This window comes from Bufo gargarizans, chromosome 4 (assembly GCF_014858855.1).
Source record: "Bufo gargarizans isolate SCDJY-AF-19 chromosome 4, ASM1485885v1, whole genome shotgun sequence".
Taxonomy (NCBI): domain Eukaryota; kingdom Metazoa; phylum Chordata; class Amphibia; order Anura; family Bufonidae; genus Bufo; species Bufo gargarizans.
In genome coordinates, this window is record NC_058083.1 from 523167961 (window position 1) to 523180393 (window position 12433).

General features: G+C 49.9%; 1 protein-coding gene across 2 annotated transcripts in view; it reads left to right on the top strand.

Moving 5' to 3' along the window:
* The window catches only part of GALNT14 (polypeptide N-acetylgalactosaminyltransferase 14), a 417279-nt gene that overhangs the window by 377762 nt on the left and 27084 nt on the right, over positions 1–12433 (top strand). The gene's annotated exons all lie outside the window — the stretch shown is intronic.

A 12433-nucleotide genomic window follows, 5' to 3' on the forward strand; every position in this document is an offset into this window, starting at 1 on the left:
TTTCTATTATGCCGCCTGATCTACAAGTAGACAGCTGCGCTCCAGCAGGTAGCATCACCGTAAATGCATGGTGAAAGCCGTGATAGATGCCGGTTTATTCTTCTCCCAAACGATTGCACTGAATCAATTTCATCTGAGAAATGTATTCAGAATGGGAAGAATTGCAAAAAAAAAAAGACCCGAGCTAATGCTCCATAAATACAAAGTCTCCACGGTTCAGCTATAAAAATGCTAATTTAAATTGACCCAGAACACAAAGACAGGAACTAAGAGGCTGCTCTCTGGAGAGAAGAAATATTTTTTTTATTTCAGATATATGCAAATGCGTTGTAATATTTTGTTGTTGTCACTTTGAATCATCCATATGGTACCATGGCTCTTCAATTATATTTGCTGCTGTCAATTGATCCCACCTGCAATACCAAACATGACCAGTTGGTGCGCTGTTGCTTGTGGACCCTCATGCTTCTTCTTATACTTTGTGATGTTCCCCTAGATTCCTCACCAGCAGTTTCACATAAGTCAGCTCACAGGTCACTTTCCCCCACAAAGTCAACACACTCCTCTCATGAAATACTGTAGTAAAGCCTGCTTCTCCCGCTTCCCTTCTCACATCATAAAGAACAGGATGAAGAAACTGTCATGGTCTTACCTTCTTACTGTTCTCCTTCGTTTGACATGTGCTGGCGGCCATCTTGGTTTCTGGGTTTCTTGTAGCCTCCCACCCTGCGGCTTCTCCTTCCCACTGGGAGGAGCTGGATGCCTAGCTCATATATATAGGAGGTCTGTGGCTTCAGTTCCTTGCTTGGTCCTCCTGTGTTCACATGCTTCTAAGACTGCTGCTGCTTCTGGTTCCTGATCCTGGCCTCGTCTGACTACCCTGTTGGTTCCTGATCCTGGCTTCGTCTGACTACCCCGTTGGTTCCTGATCCTGGCTTCGTCTGACTACCCCGTTGGTTCCTGATCCTGGCTTCGTCTGACTACCCTGCTAGTTCCTGATCCAGGCTTCGTCTGACTACCCTTCTGGTTCCTGACCTCTGTCTACGCAAGACCCTGCTCGGTTTAGCCATCCGTTTGGACTGTTGCTTACAGCTTGGTTTTCAATAAAGCCTTCTTATTTCCACTTATCTCTTGTTGTACGTCTGGTTCATGGTTCCATGACATTAGGACCAAGCCATGAATTTTGACGGTACAGGGCCATCCTCGCTACCTACGCTGGTTGCCAGACTTGATCAGCAGGATCACCTGTTGGGTCGGTTCGCTGTGGCGTTGCAAACCCTGCTTGAACGCACGGCTCATTTCGCTTCCGTTGCCGATGGGTCGTTTGTCGCTCCTGGGCCCGCTCCTACTGCCGCTCCGGTTGTTGCGCCAGAGTCTACCCCGACACCTGTTGCTGCGCCTGCGGTGTCTCGGGGTATGACCGGTTCTGCCCCCCTTCCACAGCGCTTTGGGGGAGAGCCAACTCAGTGCCGAGGTTTCCTTAACCAGGTGGGCATTTATTTCGAGTTGCTGCCACATGCCTTTCCTACTGAGAGATCAAAGGTGGGCTTCTTGATCTCGCTGCTTTCGGACAAGGCCTTGGCCTGGGCCAGCCCTTTATGGGAGAACAACAATCCGGTGGTTGCCGAGTTTTCCGGTTTTGTTGCTTCTCTTCGGAGGGTATTCGATGTGCCGGCTCGTGCTGCCTCTGCTGCGAAGCTCCTTATGTCCATCAGACAGGGTTCACGATCCGTAGCTGAATACGCCATTGAGTTTCGTACCCTGGCAGCAGAGGTGGGCTGGAATAATGAGGCTCTGGTCGCTGCTTTCTCTCATGGTCTCTCGGATGCCTTGAAGGATGAGGTTGCAGCTAAGGACCTACCAGTGGAGCTCGAGTCTCTTATTTCTTTCCTGATTTTGATTGACACCAGACTCAGGGAGAGACCTTCCTTTAAGGAGAGCCTGCGGAGGCCTTCTAACAGATTGGCGCCTACGTTTGCTGTCCCACCCGTGCCTCCCTCTCCTCCCACGCCTCCTGGGGATGACTTGTCTGGGGGTGAACCCATGCAGCTGGGGTTTGCTCGCCTGTCCGAGGGGGAGAGGGTACTCCGGAGACGCGAGGGCCGATGCATGTACTGTGGTCTCGGTGGGCATTTTCGGTTGGCATGTCCGAACCGTCCGGGAAACGCTCGCACCTGAGATCCTGTCGGGGGCAGATCTTGGGTGGAGTCTCCTCGTCCCCGGTTTCCCGTGTTGACAAACCACTGATCACTGTTGTCCTCTCCTGGGTCGGGGGCTCGGTGACGACCCAGGCGTTGGTGGACTCTGGTGCTGGTGGTTTGTTCATTGATAGTGTGTTCGCTGCCGCCAATTCCATTCCTCTGCAGCCTCGAGGTTCCCCACTGGCTCTTGAGGCGATAGACGGCAGACCCCTTCTGCCGCCACACATGACTCATGAGACCCTTCCAGTGGGGATAGCCATTGGTGCCGTTCACAGAGAGTCGGTCTGTTTCCAGGTGATTTCGTCTCCACACTACTCGGTGGTCTTGGGGTACCCCTGGCTCCAGAAGCATAATCCGACTTTCGATTGGAGATCGGCCGAGATCCTCTCGTGGTCACCGCAGTGTGGGGCTAGTTGCATCCATGGGCCTGTCAAGTTGCTGTGTACTTCCTCGGACTCTCTGTTGCCTCCTGAATACGAAGAGTACCGGGATGTATTCGATAAGGTGCGCGCGGTTGCCCTACCTCCGCACCGCCCATACGATTGTGCCATAGAGTTACAATCTGGTGCCGTTCCTCCTCGTGGCAAAGTCTATCCACTGTCGGTAGCGGAGAATGAGGCCATGGAGGAGTACGTGAGGGAGGCGCTTTCACGCGGACACATTCGCAAATCCTCGTCCCCGGCAGGGGCTGGATTTTTCTTTGTGAAAAAGAAGGGTGGTGAGTTGAGGCCTTGCATCGATTACAGGGGTCTCAATCGCATCACGATCAAGAACGCTTACCCGATACCCTTGATTTCCGAGCTGTTCGACCGCCTCAAAGGGGCCACGGTCTTTACCAAACTCGACCTGAGGGCGGCATATAACCTGGTAAGGATCAAGGCGGGCGATGAGTGGAAGACCGCGTTTAACACCAGGACCGGTCATTATGAATCCTTGGTTATGCCCTTTGGGTTGTGCAATGCGCCCGCAGTCTTCCAGGAATTCATCAACGAGGTTTTCCGTGACCTGTTGCAGCAGTGTGTGGTGGTCTATTTGGATGACATCTTGGTATATTCTGAATCCATGGAGGCCCACATTATGGATGTCAGACGAGTGTTGCAACGGTTACGAGAGAACAGGCTGTTCGGTAAGCTTGAGAAATGCGAATTTCACCGATCCCAGGTAACCTTCTTAGGTTACATCATTTCCGCTGAGGGGTTCTCCATGGATCCTGAGAAGGTTTCGGCTGTCTTACAGTGGCCCCAGCCCAGTGGTCTCCGTGCCCTGCAGCGCTTTTTGGGCTTCGCCAATTATTATCGGAAGTTCATCAGGGACTTTTCTATGCTAGCCAAGCCTCTCACGGATCTGACCAGGAAGGGCAGTAATTTCCAGGTCTGGCCGCTCGAGGCCATCCAAGCTTTTGAGGCTCTAAAGTCCGCCTTTGTGTCGGCTCCGATTCTGTCGCATCCCAACCCTGGGTTGCCCTTTGTCCTCGAGGTGGACGCGTCTGAGACGGGAGTAGGCGCCCTTCTGTCTCAGCGTAGAACACCAGAGGGTCCTCTGCTTCCTTGTGGGTTTTACTCCCGGAAACTGTCTTCCGCGGAGTGCAACTATCAGATTGGTGACAGGGAGTTATTGGCCATCGTGCAGGCCCTTAAAGAATGGAGGCACTTGCTCGAGGGTTCGGTGGTTCCGGTTCTCATCCTGACGGACCACAAGAATCTGACCTACCTTTCTGAGGCCAAGAGATTGACACCACGTCAGGCCAGATGGGCTCTGTTCTTGTCACGTTTTAATTACGTGGTCTCCTACCTACCCGGTTCCAAGAACATCAGAGCGGATGCCTTATCACGGCAGTACTCCGAGCTGTCCGGGGAGGAGTCGATTCCGACTTCGGTCATACCTCCGAATCAGATCCTGGCCGCCATTCGCACCAGCCTGACCTCTCCCCTGGGTGAGCAGATTTTGGCGGCTCAATCTGGTGCTCCCTCTGGGAGACCCAACGGCAGGTGTTTTGTGCCTGAGGAGTTGCGCACTCGGTTGTTGCGAACCTACCATAACTCCAAGGCCGCGGGGCATCCTGGAAAGAATCAGCTGTCCTGGGCTGTTTCACGTCTGTTCTGGTGGCCTTCTCTACGTTCCGACATCGCCGCATATGTAGCGGCATGCTCCGTTTGTGCCCAGAGTAAGTCCCCTCGGCACCTTCCGTTGGGCCTTTTGCAACCCATAGCCACCGGGGAGCGCCCATGGTCACACCTCGGGATGGATTTCATTGTGGACCTCCCTGCATCCCGAGGCCATACGGTCATTCTCATGATTGTGGATCGGTTTTCCAAAATGTGCCACTGTGTTCCTCTCAAGAAGTTACCCTCTGCACAAGAGTTGGCCACGATTTTCGCCAGGGAGGTCTTCCGGTTGCACGGTTTGCCCAAGGAGATTGTGTCGAATCGGGGGAGTCAGTTTGTGTCCAGGTTCTGGCGCGCCTTTTGCTCCCAGTTGGGGATTCATCTCTCTTTCTCCTCGGCCTACCACCCTCAGTCCAATGGGGCCGCAGAACGATCCAATCAGGCCTTGGAGCAATTCCTTCGTTGCTATGTCTCCGATCACCAAGACAATTGGGTTGACCTCCTGCCTTGGGCTGAGTTTGCCAGGAACACGGCGGTGAACTCTTCCTCTGGGACGTCTCCCTTCATGGCCAATTATGGGTTCCAACCTGCCGTGTTACCGGAGGTATTCTCTCCCCAGGATATTCCGGCTGTGGAGGATCACCTTTCCGTCCTACGTGCTTCTTGGGTACAGATCCAGAGGTCCCTTGAGGTCTCTGCGCAGCGCCAGAGACTCCAGGCTGATCGCAGATGAGCGCCCGCTCCTTCCTACCAGGTCGGAGACCGTGTATGGTTGTCCACCCGCAACCTCAACCTTCGAGTGCCCACTCCCAAGCTGGCGCCTCGCTTTGTTGGTCCCTTCCGAGTGCTTCGCAGGGTAAACCCGGTAGCCTATGCCCTTGCGCTTCCTCCTGGCATGCGGATCTCCAACGTGTTTCATGTCTCCCTGTTGAAGCCATTGGTGTGTAATCGTTTCACTTCCTCGGTTCCTCGGCCCCGTCCGGTCCAAGTGGGCAATCGTGAGGAATATGAGGTGAGCAATATCCTGGACTCACGCCTGGTCCGCGGTCGGTTGCAGTTTTTGGTCCATTGGCGTGGTTATGGTCCAGAGGAGCGTTCCTGGGTTCCCTCCGCAGATGTCCATGCTCCTGCTTTGCTCCGAGCCTTCCACGCACGCTTCCCTCAGAAACCGTTCCTTACTCCGCGGAGGAGGGGCCCTTGAGGGGGAGGTACTGTCATGGTCTTACCTTCTTACTGTTCTCCTTCGTTTGACATGTGCTGGCGGCCATCTTGGTTTCTGGGTTTCTTGTAGCCTCCCACCCTGCGGCTTCTCCTTCCCACTGGGAGGAGCTGGATGCCTAGCTCATATATATAGGAGGTCTGTGGCTTCAGTTCCTTGCTTGGTCCTCCTGTGTTCACATGCTTCTAAGACTGCTGCTGCTTCTGGTTCCTGATCCTGGCCTCGTCTGACTACCCTGTTGGTTCCTGATCCTGGCTTCGTCTGACTACCCCGTTGGTTCCTGATCCTGGCTTCGTCTGACTACCCCGTTGGTTCCTGATCCTGGCTTCGTCTGACTACCCTGCTGGTTCCTGATCCAGGCTTCGTCTGACTACCCTTCTGGTTCCTGACCTCTGTCTACGCAAGACCCTGCTCGGTTTAGCCATCCGTTTGGACTGTTGCTTACAGCTTGGTTTTCAATAAAGCCTTCTTATTTCCACTTATCTCTTGTTGTACGTCTGGTTCATGGTTCCATGACAGAAACATGGTGGAGCCTTAGAAATTAAATCAGCAGCATAAGACTCGCCTCTGGGAGGGGAGAAGATGGCACATAGACCCCTGAAGTATCTAATGTCTCAGGCAACCCTAGCTCCTTTCCTGGTCCTGGACTCTTCCAGCATGTCCCAGCTCCAATGAAGAAATACTGAGGGTGATATGAAGCCAATTTATTAACAGAAACAAGTGTATTCAGCTCAGGTTACACAGATGTAGCAAACTTTAACTTAAAGTGGCTCTGTCACCTGGATCAACCCTACCCTAACCAGACATATAGCCTGGTAGGGTGGATGACGCTGATTAAAACGATACCCGTCTTATGTCTGTCGGTGGTATCGCTGCATAGAAAAATTAACTCTTAAAATCGGGCAAATGCACCAGGAGGCGGGCTTATGCGGTTCGGTGCTCCAGCAACTCCCCTGGTGCTCCATAATGACGCCCCTCTGCTTTTAGTCACGCCCCCTGCCTCTAGATTGACGGCGCTAGAGCACGCTCATGTCCAGAATGGTGCCTGTGCACATCTTCAGCTTCATCCCGACAAGCGAAGATGTCAATCTAAAGGCAGGGGGCTGTGATGGTAAATATGGTGGTGCTCACGAACCTCACATCAGGGGACCCCCCCCCCCGTGTCACATACAGCCTTGTACTCGCATCGTCACATGAGTGGACAGGTCACTTTCCTTCCGCAAGTTCAGCACACTCTTCTTCTGCTGCTGTTATCATTTCAATAATATGAGTGACTATAGGATGTGGTTCCTCCGCACATTTTAGTGTCAGAAAGCGTAACGCCCTCACATTTTATACAAATCACAGCTCAGGCGGTTTCCGTTCATAACGGACAAGATGCACACAATGGCGGCACCACATACACCCCACTGCTGATATAATGGGTTCATGCAGTGCTGATATAACGGAACCTCTGAATCAGATGTATACCCGTCTGACATGTGACCTGGCGGGTAATACGTTATTTTTGGTACGCTACCTGTCACCGGCTCCGAGCAGGGTGATATATTTCAGAAAGGTGATAGGGGGAACGGTTTCTCTATTGAGAACTGAATAAATAAAATATGTCTTGCAGTCATCAGATATTTATACATCTCCTTTCCATGATGCTCGGTCGCCGACTAATAAAAAAAAGGCCGCCCTCCCTGTCACAGCCGGCAGACATATTGAGAGTGACAAATTGGTTTATATACCAGGCAGGATATATGAAAATCTGAATCGGCCTAATCAGTTTTTCCCCTTCCAGATTTTTTATATATTTTTTTTCCCTGGAATTTATTGACTCATCAAGTGAAAGTGTCCTCCTTTGGGATCCCGAAAGCCATTATGTATGTGTTATCTGGTGCTATGCATCCACGCAGTCAATATTCTGATTGAATTTCAAGCCTCTGGCAAGCACAGAGCCGCTCTTCGCCACCTTTGTTTTTCATTTTTCTTTGCAGAAGTGCAGAGCGCTCCCCCCCCCACCTCCCTCTCTGTATCACTTATTATCACATTCAAATAAGAAAGTTTCCCGTGAAAGTTACTTTGTTGCAACTCAAAGCAGACGGCAGCGATACAATGTACGGAGGAGGCCCTGGCGAACCTGAGCAGCTGCGGCAGATCGCACCTTGACTTTCAATGGCTTTCTGTTGTGTTAAGTGTCAAAATTTGCTGCAACTGGGTATTTAAGGCATGAAGTATAAAGTTAAAGGGACTCTGTCACCAGTTTCTAACCCCCCCCCTTTTAAAACTATTGTTCTCTCCATGGTGCCCTTGTCATTACAAAGCTGTTGTTATAAGATAAATCCGCCGTGTCGTTTTGATAAAAATCGCTTTTATCTAACCTGTCAATCTTCTGGATAAGGTGCCCAGGGCGTTTCTGAAGGTCTGAATCTGCCGCTCTCCGCCGCCGCCGTTGGTGCCCAGCTCCTCCCATGATCCTTTCAGCGCCACCTGGATGTAATGAAATCCGCCTCCGGCTCTCCTCAGTGCCCCCTCCTCCTTTTCAAAGATCCCGCGCGTGCGCACAGGCCTGTGCCTGATGCGCCCGTGCGGACTTTTAGATTCTGCGCGCGCGCGTTCGCGCATGTTCGCGCGCGTGCGCGCGCATGCGCACTTCGCTCAACGAGGCACTGAGGAGAGCCGGAGGCGGATTTCATTACATCCAGGTGGCGCTGAAAGGATCATGGGAGGAGCTGGGCACCAACGGCGGCGGCGGAGAGCGGCAGATTCAGACCTTCAGAAACGCCCTGGGCACCTTATCCAGAAGATTGACAGGTTAGATAAAAGCGATTTTTATCAAAACGACACGGCGGATTTATCTTATAACAACAGCTTTGTAATGACAAGGGCACCATGGAGAGAACAATAGTTTTAAAAGGGGGGGGGGGGGTTAGAAACTGGTGACAGAGTCCCTTTAATCCATTAATGACTGCCGATGCGTGTTTTTACGGCGCGCGTTGATAGGCTGACAAAAAAAGTCTAATTAAAAGAAAGACGGCTCTCTTCCCAATATGTGGAGGTGACCCAAATAATCGATAAATGAATAGGTGTATGATTGCTGAGCGCACTTACTAGGTCTAGTGCCAGTCGACAAAAAATTAGAAAGAGTAGAAAAAAGAGGAAAAAAATATCAGGAGAGGCTTACTTTTTTTCCCCTTTCGGGCCTCATTCATATTTCAGTTTTTTTACGGACGTGTACTGTCGGCATCTTTAGCGGACAGCATACTGACCCATAGGAAATCTATGGGCTGTTCACAATTTTATGTTCCGTGCATCCGCAGGAAAACAGCGAAAGCATGTCTGACTTTGATACGTGTCCCGGACCAAACGTACCCATGTAAGTCTATGGGTCTGTGAAAATCACATACACCATACGGATGCCATGCACGGTGCAACCGTTACTCACAGAAAACAGATAGGAAATACTCTTAAAAATAATTTTCAGCTGACACACGGAAGGTAAAAACGGACACACAGAGACCAACCACGGATCCTTCACGGACATCTTCACAGATGAAACACGTACGATTTTTTTCACGGACGTGACCCTGATGCGGAGATGCGAACGAGGCCTTAAGCCTGCTCCAGTGAAGCAGAGCACACAAGAAAGCCGGGCTATGCTGATCGTCAGAAGCGTCAATCCAGGCTTTTTACCCCCTTATATGCCGCAGTCAATAGCGACCACGCCTGCTAAGCGGTTACAGAGGGAGCAGACTTCCTCTGTCTCCCATCGGCATCCCACGAATGAGATTGCGGAATCCTTCTGTTCATGGCAGCCTGGGGCGTAATAAAGGCCCCAGCACCTGCCTGTAGTGTTTCCCATTAGGCTGTGCCTCTGTGGCGCTCCCTGCTGGTGACTGTCAGTATAGCGCTGACAGTATAATGTATTGTACAGGATCAGCTGTACATCATGGAAGCAATCAAAAGAGGAGCCCCCTTGTGGGCTAGTAAATGGTTAAAAAAAAGTTAAATAACATTTTATTAAATAAAAATTAATCCCCAATTTAAATAATACACCTTTTTTTACATAAAAAAAAAAGCTTTTCAATGGAAAAAAAAATCTGCAAAAATCAAACCCCTTCCACATATTTGGTATTGCTGCGTCCATAACGATCTGCACTACACAATTGTCCTGTCATTTGTCCTGTGATGCCTTAAAAAAATACAAAACAACATCAGAATTTGCTGTTTTTTGCTTATTCACTACCAATAAAATGTTATAAAATACATGGATAAAAGGTATAAAATATCACAGTAATTGTACTGAGTAAAATTATCTTGTTATCGTTTTATGGTAAAAAATGAACAACGCAAAATGTATAACATAAAAACTCAGCGGCAGTGTTTCTGGTTTTTTCGCCTTCCCCCTCCCAGAAAGCATTAATAAACGTTATGGCTCATGCACACATGTCCGTTCCGTTTTTTTTTTGTGGACCGTATGCGGAACCATTCATTTCAATGGGTCTGCCAAAAAAAAAAAAAAGAAGTTACTCCATGTGCATTCTGTTTCTGTATGTCCGTTCCACAAAAATATCGAACATGTCCTATTATTGTGGGCATTATGGACAACGGTTGGACTGTTCTATTAGGGACCGGCTATTCCGTTCTGCAAAATATGGAATGCACATGGACATCATCCGTATTTTTGGCGGACTGCAAAATACATACGTTCGTGTGCATGAGGCCTTAATCAGTAAGTTGTGTGTACCACAAAATAATGCCATTCAAAACTATAACTTGTCCCACAAAAAAAGAAGCCCTCCTACGGCTACAAATAAAAATGTTATATCTCTTGAAAGGTGACGATCAAAAAATGAAAAAAAATTGCCTGGTCACTAAGGCCCAAAATGCGCGCAGGGGGAAAGGGTTAAACGACGCTACGCGTGCACTATGCACAAGTACCACGAGGACAGGAAAAGACAGGTCGGTGGCTGTGACACTATATGGCGTCCACTCTTTAAAGGGATCTTCAGGGATCACCATATTGGTGACCTATCCTCAGATTGCTGGGGGTCCAACTCCCGTAGCCCCCACAGATCAGCTATGGCAGCTACTGGTGCCAGTAATTATATGGTGGATGGAGCTGAAAGCAGAAGACTGTCCTCTGTGTAGTTTCTGGCGTCGGTGTACTGTAGGCGTCAGTGTACTGCAGCATTCACTTGTATGGGAGCTGAGCTGCAGTACCCGGTCTGGCCACTATGCGGTGGACAGAGCCTTGATGCTTCCAGCTTCATCCATTGTATAGTTTCCTGTGCCGGCAGCTGATTGGTGAGGATCTCGGGTACTAGACGCCGACCGATCTGATATATGGAGGGTTTAGTTCTTCACCTGAGAGGGACTGTCCCTGCTGCTGCTGGTGAAGACACCTTTCCTGCTGCTTGATTTACAGACTCGGACATCTCGTCCAACACTGCGCTGTTTTTGCCTTCAAAAATGACCGGAACCTCAGTAAAGATCCATTGAGGTTCATTGCTGTCTATTCAGAAATGATCCAGCGTCACGCTAGTGTGAACAGAGCCTAACATATGATAGTGCGTTATTCTCTACCGCCACATCCGTAATTAGGTTGGACTCCCTTTCTGTCCCGCGTCTTCTTTGCAGATTGTAAGCTCTTATGGACAAGGCTTTCTCCTGTATTGGCCCCTGGTATCTACTCTATTTGTTCATTTGCTAGCTATGTACATGGTAGGCGGTAGTATGCGTTGTATACGGTATAGTACGTGTCGATGATCCATGAGCTCTGCCACTTACTGTATGATAATCTCTTTAGCTGGGGTCAGTTAACAATTTTCATATCGGGGCAGAAAGGGTTAAAAAGAAAGGCATTGGTCACCTCAAGATCCTGCCCCCCTTTCATTCAGTCTCCTAATGGTTACCTGCTGGTCTCCAATTCCTGGTCCCGGCTCAGCATGCAGGAAATGTCTGCTCAGCCAATCACAGAGTGAGGCGGGTCGCCGGGGCAGCCAGTGATTGGCTGAGAAGATATTTCCTGCCGTTTCCTGTGTGTCGAGCTGGGCTTAGGAAGTGGAGACCCAGCAAGCATTGGAAGGGCAGCCAGGTGAGTAATGAGTATTTTTTTTAACCCGTTCTGCCCATTTTATATAAAAAATGTCCTCCTGCCGGACAAACCCCTTTAAGGAGCCTTATGGGAAGAATCAGTTTAATTTGGTTTAATAAGACATTTTTGTGTTCAGTTGAGTTGAATATTTGACGTTGATTCTTTCTACCTTTGAGGTGTCCATTCCCCATAGTATATAGGAACTCTAGAGAATATAACACGCCTGCCGTTATCCGTATAATACCGACCTCGCGGCCGGGCTTGCGCTTCTACACAGCAGCCAACCTGAAAGAGCAGAGCTGGCGTGTAAGGCCAGTCTCAGGTGAGCGAGATCTCCGTGTGGGAGCGCGAATTCCCATAGCGAACTATGACGTTATAATGATTTGCTGTGGTAGTAATATGTATCGGATCTTGTCCACAGCTGAACATTGTAGTGCACTTTACAATAGGGACAGCCTTCTTAGAGGCTAACAATCACCTGTATGACTCCTGCCCTAATTTGCCCATAGTGGCTATGTCACATGGCTGCGATTTCAGCAGAGGAATCCGATTCTCTGCAACATTCGCTGAAGGTCGTCTGCTTCTGCTGAATAACTGCGTTAGAGCTGTAGGATGTATTCAGGCCCCATGCTTTACACTGCAGCTCTGCTTTTTTCTGACTGGTTGCTGCGTTTAGGCTCTACAGGAAGTCGGTACCTTTAAGAATAGATTTTTATTACAGCCGGGACTGAATGGTTATAAACTACAAGCGTGGCAGCTGCAGAGAGAGTGTAGCCTCTAGGTGTAATGGTAACGCCCCCGTTGCTCCTAGAGGCTCATTTGCATA